An 11,971-nucleotide genomic window follows, 5' to 3' on the forward strand; every position below is an offset into this window, starting at 1 on the left:
GGATCGGAGTTCTAACTGTGGCTCCGCCACTTGTCTATGTAACCTTAGGCAAGTCATTTCATTTCTCTGTGCGACATTTACCTCATCTGTAAAATGGGGAAGAAGATGGTATGGACTCTGTACAACCTGATTAGCTTGTATCTACCCCACCACTTAGTACAGTGCCTGGCACACAGCAAGCGCTCAATACCATGAAGAGAAAAATGAAAATGAGGCAAACATCAAAAGCAGAGGCTGATTTGTTCTTCTCTTTCTAAGGCCAATTTCAGATGCTTCAATGGCCTGAAACAGGGAAAATATCTACCACCCCTCCAATTCTATAACCTAATCTCATGATCCAGGGGGTGTGGGGGAGAAGAACTCATGTTGTCAGACTGAAATCTCTTTGAATCCTGAAATAGACGATTTTTCAAGGTAGTGGGAGAGAACTCATGATGCCTCAAGGCTCCCTAGACACTGTACTTCCCCATGTGCATTTTCAGATGGAGCACTGCTTCCCACTCAGCCGGGCACGATCAAAATCTTAGCCAGTACCAACCCACTGGCAGTGACCTCAGAAGCAACTGCCTCACTCATCTAACAACTCAAAGTGCTCTGTTTCTAATTTACCTTATCTGTTTGCTTGTGGGAAGTCACTTAACTTCTCTGGGCCTCAGTTATTTCATCTCTATAATGGCGATTAAGACCCATGTGGGACAGGGACTGGATCAACTGGATTACATTGCTTGTATCTTCTCCAACACTTAGAACAATGCTTGGCACATTGTAAGTGCTTAACAAAAACCATAAAACAACCCAGGGAGAGCAGAATCAATTAATCATTGGTATTTGTTAAGCATTTATTGTGTGTTGAGTACTCTACTAAGCACTTGGGAGAGTACAATATGATCAAATTGGTAGATACGATCTCTCCCCTCAAGAATCATAATCAGGAATGGGGGAGACATGAAGGATGCATACGCCTTGGTCCTCCTTTAGCTTAACATCACTGAGGAATAGTACTGGAGTAACCTCTATATCTCAGGCCATGAAAATTAGTTCACTGCAAGTGACTATATGGTAGCCAAAGTTTGTGTGTATGTGTGTGTGTGTGTGTATGTGTGTACATAATAAAAATCTAGGAACTCTGCAGGAAGAACTCTGAATTCCTTGGAAAATAAAGGAACTATATACACTGAAGCCATGATGATTAATAAACTCCCTCGACAATATTAAAGGAATTATGTTAAGTCCATAAAGCCACAACTTGCATAGTTCACGTTCATTGTGATAAGAAAAAAAAAGCTTTCAGTAGTTTTTCTCCCTATGCAAATCAAAGGGATATTTATATTCATAAAATTCTCTGGAGTTTCGATGACCATGCAGGATAACTCCCAATGAGATAATGTTTTAGGTTATTTCCTGGAATTGTTTTTTAGCATAAATTAAAAAAAATGTTTTGCATACTTTGTCAAATCCTGTTATGGATAGACATGGTTTCAGGTCAGGGAATTTCATAGGAATCTGATAGTTTATTTTAAACTCCAGAAATACGAGCTATGTGCCACAAAAAAATTGTGGAAAAAACACCCAGTATCGAATTAGGTTGGCTATCAATCCTGATTTCAGAGATTCAGTTGGGAAAATCTTGCATCAATTGCACGCACACATCTGTCAAATAAATAGTGAGAATATACATGAGAAAAAGCTTGATTAACCTTCAATATAGTCTGGATCACTGGGGGGGAAAAAATCCCTTAAATGGCAGCTATTTTATGCAGTCACCTCCTGGTATGAATTCCTGTGTTTGAAACTGGATTTCAGGGTCCAAAGAGAATTAGAGTGGCTCAGGACAACAGAACCAATAAAACATCTCAGGAGGAGTCTTTTGAGGGACAGCAGGAGGTGGGAGGGAAAAGGGGTGGATCTGTTGGATCAATAATCGGTCACTTTTTAAGCATAGCCTCTATGTAATATCTGGAAAATTCATCAGCACAAGTAATTTGATCAGATTGGAAAGCAAAGAATGCCTTTGGCTTTTGCGAGGGCAAAGTTGTGGAGTCCCTCGGCTCCAAATTATTGCATCGTTATAGAGAGAATGAAAGGTTTGACATACGAAAACCAAGGTTTAATGAGTATTACTGCAGAATGAGATTTGAAGATTTCTGGTTTAAGAGCAAGCTAACATTATTTATAGTTTTAGGGTTTTTTACTTTATTAAAGTTGATGAATGCTTAAATTATGCAAAGAACTAAGCATTGGGGGAAGGAACAAGGGTAATAATTCAGACCTGGTCATTGGCTCATAGCGGTTCAGAGTCAAAAATGGGATGATTACGGGGGAGAGGAACTGGCATCACACATATAAGCAAATAATGAACATAACAGATAAAGCAAACATAGTCAACAATGGCCACAACAAGAAGCATGATGCATTACAGTTAAAGAAATGCCTTAACCCTAATGAACTGCAGTCCTTCCTCTTAGTGTGAATTAGGGCTTTCACTTTGTTACTTTCCCCGTCTTTGTAAATCTGTCAACAGTTCTTCCCCTTTTAAATGGGGAGTCCCCACTGGGCAAGAGATTTTCCCCAGCATTTGGTATAATGTCCTACACAAAGTAAACACTTAATACATGTAAGGAAAAATAGCCATTTTATTAAAATTCACACATCCTTGGAATCAATCACCATTTTCCCCTACCGGCTCTTTTAGGTTGAGGAAAGAGCATTAGAACATGAAAACTTCTCCGTTGACTTAAATGCTAATGGTAGAGAGAGGACCGTGACTAGAGCGCGATTTGTTTAAGAGATGTTTAGTTGACTGGCAAATTTCTCTAGGGATCTTATCAGTTCTACTAATCCCAAGGTGAAGGGGTAGAACTACAACCCAAATGCTAGTCAGGTGATACCACCTGATGCAAGATCTGGTGCCTGCCTCCAGACCATCCATTACGGACATCAGGGTGCATGAAGGGTCCTGGGCCCGCTCCCCAAGAATGGAAAGAGAAAAGTAAACCAGATTTCTTTTAACTTAGATTTTTAAATATAATAATAATAATAGTAATAACTGTGGTCTTTGTTAGGCATTAGGTGTCAAGCACTGTTCTAAGTGCTGGGGTAGATACAAGGTAATCAGATAGGGCACAGTCCCTGTCCCACATGGGGCTCACAGTCTTTATCCCCATTTTACAGGTGAGGCAACAGGCACAGAGAAGTGTGGTGACTTGCTCAAGGTCACAGCAAACAAGTGATGGAGCCGGGATTAGAGCCCAAGTCCTCTAGGTCCCAAGCCCGTGCTCTTGTCACTAGGCCATGCTGCTTCCTCTTATAAATATAAAGAAATATAAATATAAAAATATAAATGAGGCCAGGCACACCTGGCTTTGCTGCTTTCCCGTTCTGGCTGCCATTCCAAAGCCTCGCTCGGGAAGGTGGAAGGAGGAGGTTGGGTTCAAGAAAGCTTGACGTCTGGGGTCTAGTGAAGAGCTACAGGTCCTTCCATGATCACCCAGCTCTAGCCACCACTCGTGGCTAATAGGTCAGGACCATGAAAGAGAATACAGTTCCCTGCTTTCCTCACTCGGACTGTGGCTAACTGGCCCTGGGATGTGGAGGAAATCACACTTTTCTGATTTTCCTGTTCCAGCCACTACTTTGGAGGAAATCTGATGTGTATGGGAGAAGCAGCGTTCTCTAGTGGAAAGAAACAGGCCTGGGAGTTAGAAGGATGTGGGTTCTAATACCAGCTCTTCCACTTACCTGCTAAGTGACCTTGGGTAAGTCGCTTCACTTCTCTGCTCTTAGTTACCTCATCTGGAAAATGGGGATTAAGACTGTGAGCCCCATGTGGGACGGGGACTGTGTCCAACCTGGTTATTTTGTATCTACCTCAGCATGGGCCTGGGAGTCAGAAGGAACTCGGTTCTGATCCTGCCTCTGTCACTTGTCTGATGTGTGACCTCAGGCAAGTCACTTCTCTGTGTATCAATTCCCTCATCTGTAAAATGGAGATTAAGACTAAGCACCACGTGGGACATGGACTGTGTACAACCTGATTAATTTATGTCTACCCCAACTCTTAGAACAGCACCTGGCACATAGTAAGCACTTAACAAAAATCATTTAAAAAAAAATCTCTTTTCACCCACACACTCTGGTTTTGGAGGAAACTGAGAGCCCATACGTGCCTCGAGGGTATTGTTTGTTCCCCACATGCAAGCCCCTTCCTCTTGACTCCACTGAAAATCCCACCTCCCTCTTCCCTGATCAGTCAGCCAATCATCTTTCCTGAGAGCTTACTGGGTGCAGAGCACTGTACTAAGCACTTGGGAGAGTACAATAATAATAATGATAGTATTTGTTAAGTGCTTACTATGTGACAAGCACTGTTCTAAGCAGTGGGGTAAATACAAGGTAATCAAGTTGTCCCACATGGGGCTCGCAGTTTTAATTTCTATTTTACAGATGAGGGAACTGAGGCACAGAGAAGTGACTTGCCTAAGGTCACACAGCAGACAAATGGTGGAGCTGGAGTTAAAACCCACATCCTGACACACAAGCCTGTGCTCTTTCCAAGCAACGTTGCTGCTTCTAGCCACACTGCACAAGACACAACAACTTACAGTCTAGAGGAAGAGACTGATGTTAATAAAAACACATTTAAATTTAATGTAAAATAAATAAATTGGTCAGAAGATTGAGCTTCCTCATAAATTAAACTATAAATGACCAATTAGTAGCCATTAAAAACCACACAATTGTCATAACATCTTGAAGGATTTCACCTCTAATATTTTGTAATGCAAAATGCACCAATCCATCTTGGATGTAGAGAAAGTACAGCTCAGGCATTGACAGTCCCTCAAAGGACTGACATACAGAATTTAAGTACTCTATTGCAGCCCCTGTCTATAATTTAAGTGACTGTCTCTCCTGTTAGACTAAGGTCAAAAATGGGATTTTCTACATCCATCAATGGTATTTCCTGATGGCTCACTGTGTTTAGAACACTGTATTGAGTGTTTGGAAAAGCACATTACAACAGAATTGGTAGATACGTTCCCCACCCTCAACAACCTCTTCTGTATTCTCCTAGATGCTTTTTTTTTTTTAAACAGTGCTTGTGCACATGCTCAGATGAACATTCCTGATGCCAACACCCAGTGTGAAGGGAGGAGAGTCTTAGGGAAAGTCCCGAAATGTCCTTTGGCTTCATCTGTGAGAAGCAGAGTGGCTATGAGAAGCAGCGCGGCTTGTGGAAAGAGCACAGGCTTGGGAGTCAGAGGTCATGGGTTTTAATCCCACTTCACCACTTGTCAGCTGTGTGACCTTGGGCAAATCACTTAACTTCCCTGTGCCTCAGTTACCTCATCTGTAAAATGGGGATTAAGACTGTGAGGCCCACATGGGACAACCTAATTTCCTTGTATCTACCCCAGCTCTAAGAACAGTGCTTGGTACATAGAAAGCTCTTAAAAAATACCATCATTAATTAATCTACACGTACTTGAATCAAAGGCACTCATTGAGAGCTTTTTCATTCAATCATATTTATTGAGAGCTTACTGTGCACAGAACACTGTATTAAGAACTTGGAAGACTGCAGTAGACTAGAACTGATAGATAAGACACCTTTCCTCAAGGAGTTTACAGTCGGGTGGGGCAGGCAGGCTTTGAAACAAATTACAGCTAAGCAAACAGCAGAATATAAAGATAAGTCCATGTGTGGAGTGGTGTAGGAATGAGAATCCAAATGTTTAAGGAGTGCAAACCCAAAGGCAACGGGGAAGGAGGGCAAATAGAGTGAGGAAATGATGGCTAATGAGGGCCAAGAAGTTATTTTAGTAGGGCTTTGAAGATGGGAGAATGATGGTCTGTTGGATCCGAACTGGGAGAGGGTTGCAAGCTACAGGTGGGAGATGAGCAAGGGGAAGAGAGACAAAGAGAGAAAGAGAGAGAGAGAGGGAAGGAGAGAGAAAGAGAAAGAGAGAGAGAGAGAGAGAAAGAGCAAATATGAATGCAAGTTGTTTGAATTTCAGAGTGTAGGTTGGCATTAGGAAAGCCAACTGTATGGGCTAGATCCTAGTAGGTCAGTGAGATAAGGTAGGATGGGAGAGAGTTGATTAAGTTCCTTAAAGCTGATGATGAGGAATTACTGTGGGCAGGGAACATGTCCGCTAATTCTGCTGTATCATGCTCTCCCATGTGCTTTGAACAGTGCTCTGCACATAGTAAGCACTCAAATATGATTGTTTGGTACAGAGAGAGATAAGCAACCATCAGAGGATTCAGAAGAGTAGGAAGACATACACGGATGTCAGAGGCGATGGATATGAACTCCTCTACTTCATTCCAGCAGGCCACTCACCTCGTAACTCACGTAACCAAACTTGGAAGGAAAAATTCACTTTTTTGGCCACTGCCCAGTCTCAGGTACATGGAAAGCCTCAGTCTGGATTTGTTTGATTCACGGCAGTGTTTTTTGAGCCTGAAGTAGCAACAAACCATAAAACCAAAGTCTTTGGGCAGAATTACTAGGACAAAGAGAGTTTGCATTTTGGCAGGGGGGAAAGGATCATTGTTTTGATGGTGCTGATTTGTGTGTTTTAAATAATCCTATGGAGTCAAAACACACAGAGAACATATATAAATGAAGCCTAAGGAACTGATCAAAAAAGTTCGAGATTTTTCTAATAGGAGCTCAGCAACCACGTCTTCCGGGGTTATTTATGTTTCCCAAAAAGGCCAAGAGGATTGTGTTTATGCTCCCAAATGGTATAAAAATGTCAGTCTTCCTTGTTTTTGCTTTTCCAAAGATTACCATAAAATGAGTCTGGCTTTCCTTGCCTGACTCCAGAGGAATGCTCGTTATTTGGGAACTGGAGTTGACATGGAATTGTTCTATTCGATCTTAAGGCTTTGACTCATTGGCCAGTTCCTATCTGCTGATCCTGTTAACTTTCCATCACCCCTTTAAAGTCACTCCCCCCAGTCACCTATGCAAAGCAGATTGATCTATTTTCCAGTCTGGCTCTTGCATCAAAGAAACATGAGCAAAATGTTGAATTTCTTCTATATGATGCTTACCCTTTGGCTTTTGATATAGTTTCTTATAAAGAAAAAAAACGAGAAACAGCTAACTTTGCATTGGCCAGTGTTGATCTGACTGACCTGGGATATGAATAAAAAAAAACAAAGGCAGATCCAAAGTCAACAGTCTGTTTAATGAGGAACCTATGCATCATTTGTGTTAGACCCTTGGAAAGAAGGTCTTGTTTTCTGGCTTGCTGATGATTTTGAAGCCTTTATTGTGATCGGTCTGCCAGGAAGACATTGGATTACAGGCCGTTTAGAATTTCTTGGGAACGGCATTAACTGAAGTATTCTGCTTGTGTGAGACTCACTGTGTCAAACAAGATTGAATGGTGTCATCGTGGAAAACACCTGAATCAATAGGAATCTTCGTACCGAGTCGATTCAGGAAGGGATGTGAGAAGAAATCAATACACAGTATTGATCTTTTTAAAGTATGCAATACCGCAATATTTTGATCAACTGTGAAACAAGCCCTTTATTCCATCAGAGTACAAACTCCCCCTGGCCAAAGACTGTATCTTCTACCTCTACTGCACTCTCCCAAACACTGTTCTGCACACACAAGATATTCAAACACCACTGATGGATTGTTGTTAATATGAGGGATCACTAAAGAGTCTTTAAAACATAGTACATTTGTGTCATATAACAGTCTCCCAAGTATTTAGTACAGTTCTCTGGACAAAGTAAGTGCTCAGTAAATGCTAGTCTTTAGTTGATTACAGGTGCTTATAAACTGCTTGTCCAGAGCAGTGAAGGAGTGTTGATTGATTTAACCCTTGACATCTCCAACTCATTTTAATGTTCACGTTGCCTGGAATTTCCCAGGAAATAACTGGTTTCATGACGTGAGGATCTTCTGAGTGGGAGAGTGTTGCATATCAGGAGAGAAATGACTGGGGATGTTTTAATAACCAGTCTTCACTTTGCTCTAGCCCTGGCTGGGCTATAGATGTACCTGATGCTATCTTGGTAACTGGAGGGAGACTTAGGTTGAAGATGGGTTTGTGTTTTTTTAATGGACTGAGGATACATGAACATTGTGGGAAGGGGACGTGTCTGCTTATTATATTGTACTTTCTCATACACTTTGTACAGTGCTCTGCACATGGTAAGTGCTCAAATGCATACAGTTGAATGAATGAGCATGAGTATGTTTAAAAGCATGGGGAAGATGGCCATTGGAAAGTGAATGGTTGAAGATGATGGTCAGGGAGGAATTAAAGGAGGGGGCAAATATTTTGATAAGGTGGGACAGATTGGGGCCTTTAATCCTATTGGGATTCTATAACTTCTACTTTCAAAACACCAAGGTTTTACTGAATTACTTTCTTTTCGTTATTTTGGAATTCCTTCCAAGTGGCTGCTGAAGTCGGTCATATTTATTATTGCTAACACTTCTGAACATTTCAGGAATAACAATATTCTAACATGATTCTCACTTTCTGGACATCTGAGAAAAAGTTATAAGGAAATGGAGTACTCTTCCTAGGTAGAATCAAAGTTCACACCCTCCTTGAGTCTGTGCAATTCTAAAGTCAACATTTCAAAAATAATAGTTCAGAACATTTTTGGAGGAAAAAAGGCTGAAAGTTACTTATCATGGTCATCCACCACCTCCAGTGGATGACTCCCAGGCCCATGCTCTGTCCACTAGGCTATACTAATTTTAGCACATACCACAACCTAAGCTTCAAAAAGCAACCCTTTCTTCAGAGATAAAAGTATCTGCAAGGTGTTAAATACTGCTTGTTTTGCGGCAGATTGCTCTTTGATCTCAAAGTCATTTATTTGCACCAACCAGTCCTAGTGGTTTCTTCTGGTTCAAGTATGGGTGCTTGTATACACTCACTCACACACACACACACACACACACACAACCCCCTTCTTCCCCCCCACTAGACAAAGGACTCAAAGTTGGCTTAGCCCACCAGCAAAAGTACTACCCAGAAGCAGCTCTGTTTGTGCCTGCTGTCTAACATTTTTGTTTTGTTTTCTTTTTTGTTTTAGTTTGATGTCTCATCTTAATACTTCTCTGACCCTCAATGCCGGGTTTGTTAATTGTGCAAAGAATCACCTACATACAATCCTTGGCTTCTCACTTGTCATTTTTGAGTAGAATGGGCTAACTCCCACACATACATTCAAGATAGACAACTAGAAGATGATTTGATAAACCAGTTCAAATGGAGTTACAGCTTCTCACACATTCCATTGTGTCCATGAAGCAGCCAATCTACTATTAAAAAAAACAAAACAGGGACTGGAGGGATTTCTCACACTTGAAGAGGAAAGAGGTTTGGAAACTTTTAGAGAGTGTAACCCAGATGATTGTCATATTTATTTTTACCCAGCAGTTATTAAATATTTCAGAATCAAAACAAAACATTCTCCAAGTCAGTTTCATTCTCTAAACAGTACATTCCTTACATGTATAAGCTGAAATTGGCCTGAACTGTATCCCACTTCAAAAACAGACAGGGGGTGGGGAGATTTAGGAAACTGTAATTCAATAGTTGACTTGGATTTCACGGTCTGGATCTATGGTTCTGCTCATTTACAGGCCCGCACTTCCTTGCTCCACCCCATTATTTAAGTAAAACCACATTTATACATAGAACGTCAACCCAATTTAGTTTGTCACTCAATCTTGAATACTCAGGGAAAAATCTGGAAAAGAAGTGGTTTCTGCATAAAAACAATTTATGATCATAATCAAAACCAGAGAAGGAAAGGTCATTCTTTCTGGTTTCAAATATAAATAAATATAAAACCAGGTCTGAAATTGGTTACAAATCAAGACAACAGCTCGTAACCAAACTGGTGGATTTCTACTGTGGCCACACTCTTTGCCTTTCCTGGCCCTGTTTTCTCTCCATCTCTCTCCACCTCTCGCCATCTGTTCCCCAGGGGTGCTTCTGGGTAACTTTGGCATCATCAGAAAGTTGGTATCCTGACCCTATTTCTGGGGGTTCAGTTGTCCCACCCACATAGAAGAGAAAGAGCAGGGAAGTGTCAGAAACATCCATATCCACTTTCATCTTAGTGAGTCCAGTTCTGGATGTGTCTCAGTGAACTGCAGGCATTCTTGGACGGACTAGGAAGAGCAGAAATTTCACTCTACTAGTTGGATATCCCTATTCTAATAGTGTACTCCCAGACTGGTAGTATCCCAGCCTTTGGAAGACTCAACTACATGACCTGGGTCTCCCACACTGAACAGTGTTGACATTTGTTAAGCGCTTACTATGTGCAGAGCACTGTTCTAAGCACGGGGGTAGATACAGGGTAATCAGTTTGTCCCACATGAGGCTCACAGTCTTAATCCCCATTTTACAAATGAGGTAACTGAGGCACAGAGAAGTTCAGTGGCTTGCCCACAGTCACACAGTTGACAAGCGGCAGAGCTGGGATTCGAACCCAAGATCTCTGACTCCCAAGCCCGTGCTCTTTCCACTGAGCCATGCTGCTTCACTGAATAGGCCACCTCCATTTATTGGACAGGGTATGATGCGGAAAGGTGGGGAGACTCTGCTCATGACAAGAACACCTATGTTTATTGTATCAGATGCAGGTGCTTCTCTTCAATGATTCCCAAAGGCAACCTTGGAAAATAAGTGTGTAATCCTAATGCATGTAGTGACTCCCCTTTCTGTTATCCTTCTAATTGTAAACTGTTTTAGTGCCTGCCTCCTCCCTAGAATATAAAGCTCCTTGAGGAACGGAATAGAATCTGTAGACACCTTATCAACCTCTGTCAGACACTTAATACTGGGCTCTGAACACATTAAACGCTCAGTACTACAGATTGACATACCTTAAAATTCTCTCACTGCCCTCCTTATTCCATCCAAATTTCATATGAAAGCATCTGTGACCAGAATGATCTTGATGGTAATTTCAGTTCTCTGCCTCGCTTAACTGGTATAGAACCAATCAGTGATATCATGCAATGCCCTTGGAACCTGAAATAGAGACTTAATTGTCCTAAAAGCCAGCGTTATGACCCATTAGACCTTCTCAATGAAGCCGGGGCAGCCCTTTCAAGGAATCCTAGTTGATGACTACAGTGTGGGAGATGGGCCCTTTCAAAGCTCGGCCTAGTGGATAAGATCATGAGCCTCGGCCTAGTGGATAAGATCACGAGACTCAGAGTCACAGAGGACTGGGTTCTAATCCCAGCTCTGCCACTTATCTGCTGGGTGACTTTGGACAAGTCATTTGAGTTCTCTTTGCCTCAGTTACCTCATCTGTAAAATGGGGATTATGATTGGGAGCTCTGTGTGGGACAGGGACTGTGCCTACCCTGATTACCTGGTACGTAAGAGAAGCAGCGTGGCTTAGTGGAAAGAACCCGGGCTTGGGAGTCAGAGGTCATGGGTTCAAATCCTGGCTCTGCCACTTGTCAGCTGTGTGACTGTGGGCAAGTCACTTCACTTCTCTGTGCCACAGTTACCTCATCTGTAAAATGGGAATTAAGACTGTGAGCCTCATGTGGGACAATCTGATTACCCTGTATCTACCCCAGCGCTTAGAACAGTGCTCTGCACATAGTAAGCGCTTAACAAATACCAACATTATTATTATTATGTAACTCCAGTGCTTAGTACAATACCTGGCCCATAGGATGTGCTCAAGAAACATCACAGTTATTATTATGTATCAAAACTCTTGAAATATTTCAGAGAAACCACAAATTCATATCAAGTGCAATGCACATGACTAAACACTTAGAAAAGTATACAGATGTGGTATGGTCCTTGACCACAAGGAATTAACATTCTAATGGGACACAGATACAAATATATGTTACAGATTTTTCTCCATACTGCCAGTTTTCATTTTATCTCTAATTCATCCTTACCTTCTCTAACATTACCCTTTGCTATGATCAACA

Source organism: Ornithorhynchus anatinus, chromosome 5, assembly GCF_004115215.2.
Source record: "Ornithorhynchus anatinus isolate Pmale09 chromosome 5, mOrnAna1.pri.v4, whole genome shotgun sequence".
NCBI lineage: Eukaryota > Metazoa > Chordata > Mammalia > Monotremata > Ornithorhynchidae > Ornithorhynchus > Ornithorhynchus anatinus.